This window comes from Montipora foliosa, chromosome 2 (genome assembly GCF_036669935.1).
Source record: "Montipora foliosa isolate CH-2021 chromosome 2, ASM3666993v2, whole genome shotgun sequence".
Lineage (NCBI taxonomy): Eukaryota > Metazoa > Cnidaria > Anthozoa > Scleractinia > Acroporidae > Montipora > Montipora foliosa.
Genome location: NC_090870.1, coordinates 1,389,455 through 1,391,896, shown reverse-complemented (window position 1 = coordinate 1,391,896; position 2,442 = coordinate 1,389,455). Strand labels below are relative to the sequence as shown.

Here is a 2,442-nt window from a genome sequence, read left to right as displayed (position 1 = left end):
CTACTGAACCAAAATATATCCCATGGCTTTAATGTTCTTGCCCCCTTTATCTGAAGGCGGGTGATTTATAGCGAAGTTTCCACAAGTATTGAGATTATCATGATGCCCTCCATTACCAAACCCAATTCTGGAATCAGGAGTAAGGCAGTCGTTCTCGTTGTTTCCAATGATGCCGATTCTTGTTCTAGAGTGGCCTTTAGAAGCGGCATTGAACCCTTCCCTCTTACAGTTGGCCTGCAAGGACGCCTGATCAAGAAGCAATAAGCGTCTTCCATTTGTTGCGGCTCAGTGATGTGGAGCGGTATTTGCCGTCCGCTATCAGTGAATGCAGAGACTGAGCCTGCTTGTTAATGACCAGAAACTTGATTGGCTGACTAGGGATCTTCATACCGAGGCAGATCTTGGAGAAAGACGTGTTCCAGTAGGACGGTAGTTTGGTTTCTTCAAAGTCAAACCCAGTCTTCCCTCCTGGGAGGATGTAGGCGTTTTTGTTACTCCACAAGGCCGAATCATAATTAACGGTTTTCTGAAATAAAAGCAAAAAAACCAAAAGAGTCAGCTACACGAGCACAACCTACTAGTTCCCAGGGCTTTTCTCCACCGAGAGTTGGGCTTTCTCGGCGGAGAAAAGCCCTGGGAACGAAGTTGGTATAAGTGATGTCGAAAATAAACTTTTATATGCAGTTAGGGAAGAACTTCAATTGTTGCGAAATACTTGCGCCGTCACATAACTTTTTGCCGTCAGTCTTCATCGCAAGCGTCCATCCTCCACCTCCGCATCCAAAGTTTCCCATGTGACAATAAACAGGAATCTTTTGCGACCCAAACATCAGTGGATACACTTGGCTTTTGGAGAACGTGTACCAAATAAAACTTTGTTGTTGAAAGAGTTCGGAAGCCGCTGAATACGAAGAGTTTCCCACGTGCCTTCTCTTGAATTCCCTGAGGTCTACATTTTAAAATACCTAAAGTTCATTACGAGCCTACTTGTGTTTTTGATACAGCTCCTTGCACGAAAACGAAGAGACAGGAACAGCAGGAACAGCTGTAGAAAGTACATAAAGGATGTCGTGATGAGAAATAACTTCAAAAGGTATTTTATTTTTGATAAGGAACATCTCTGACAAAGCTGGTGGAGCGATATTGGATGAATCGATATTAGATGGGATGCCAATCGCTAACAGCGACCAGGAAAAGCCTACTAGACCGTTAAACGCGATGTTTTCTTCGCCTCTCGCCAACTTCTCGTCTGCTTGTATTCTGTCAATAAAACCATAAAAATGACTTATTGATTTTTAAAAATCAGCTTACCTAGTGATGAATTATTGACTATTCATGAGACTTTCCAGTTTATTTTGCAGCGTTTTAATACCCTCGTTGGCTCCCGAATCCTGAAGCAAGTTGCACATAAGATTGCAAAGCATGACATGGGTGAACGGATTGGCGCAAGAGTTGTCTGCATTTACAGCCATCGAGAAAAAGACTGGAACGAAATAAACGCTGAGACTTAAGCGCATTTTGTAACAAATACGGAAGCTCGCCCTCTTAACAAAAACTGGGCAAGAGCGCTATGGCGCGCAAACGTGTTTTCTGAAGTTTTACACACAGCTGGTTTTTGGCACCTTGTGAGTCACTCTATAAGTGGAAAATAGACAGTGCTGCAGGTGGCGCCCGTATTCATCGACGATAGTATCTTGGTTACTTTCACAAACCAGATCTTCAAAGCCAATAATTTTTTGTTTGTCCACTGGAAGCTCTTCAGGAAAAGAGATTTGTGCCCGTAAGCATCAATGATATCAGCGATTGTGGGCAGTCGCGTGGTTAACATACTCAAGAAATAGAAAGGGAATTACAAATGATCTCAATTTTTGATTTTTAATGCACGCTTATGCACCTTGAAAGCGTGCTATTTTTAAATGTTCGAAAATTGATATCATTTTCCTCCCCTTCCTTCCCCTTTTTCTCTTCCTTCACCATCTTGTGATAGTCTGGTTCTATTGCAACAAAATATGTACGATTCTGCAATGGCTTACAAATTGTTAAAAATATTTAAAATACAAAAAAATAAAGCTCCACCGAACGGATTTGGAGAAGCCTTGTTCTTTTAAGAAAACTAAAGAACGAAAGAAATAATGCCTCCACAAACTCTTTGTCTACACTTTCGTTCGTACAAATTGATGATGACTTTGAAATATCACCTGTATCGGGCCTTATCTCCATATAGAACCTGGCGTCATCTGGTAGGAAGTCATGGGGTCTAGCTTCTTTAGTACTGTTATTCAGCTCGCAGATATCGCCGGTGATCATGAAATTGTAGCTTTTGCACTTCATATTATTTTGACATAGAAAGTAGCAGTCAAGAGGAGTTCTGACAGCAACCGTTTTTAAAATGTGATTCTTAAGAACTCTGCCGGGCTTTAATAACTTGACCTCACACCGTTT

The 2,442-nt window shown here is 41.6% G+C and overlaps 1 pseudogene; it reads right to left on the bottom strand.

Moving 5' to 3' along the window:
* On the bottom strand, positions 1 to 1,472 carry LOC137988430 (uncharacterized skeletal organic matrix protein 5-like; annotated as a pseudogene).
* Positions 1,473 to 2,442: the final 970 nt, after the last annotated feature.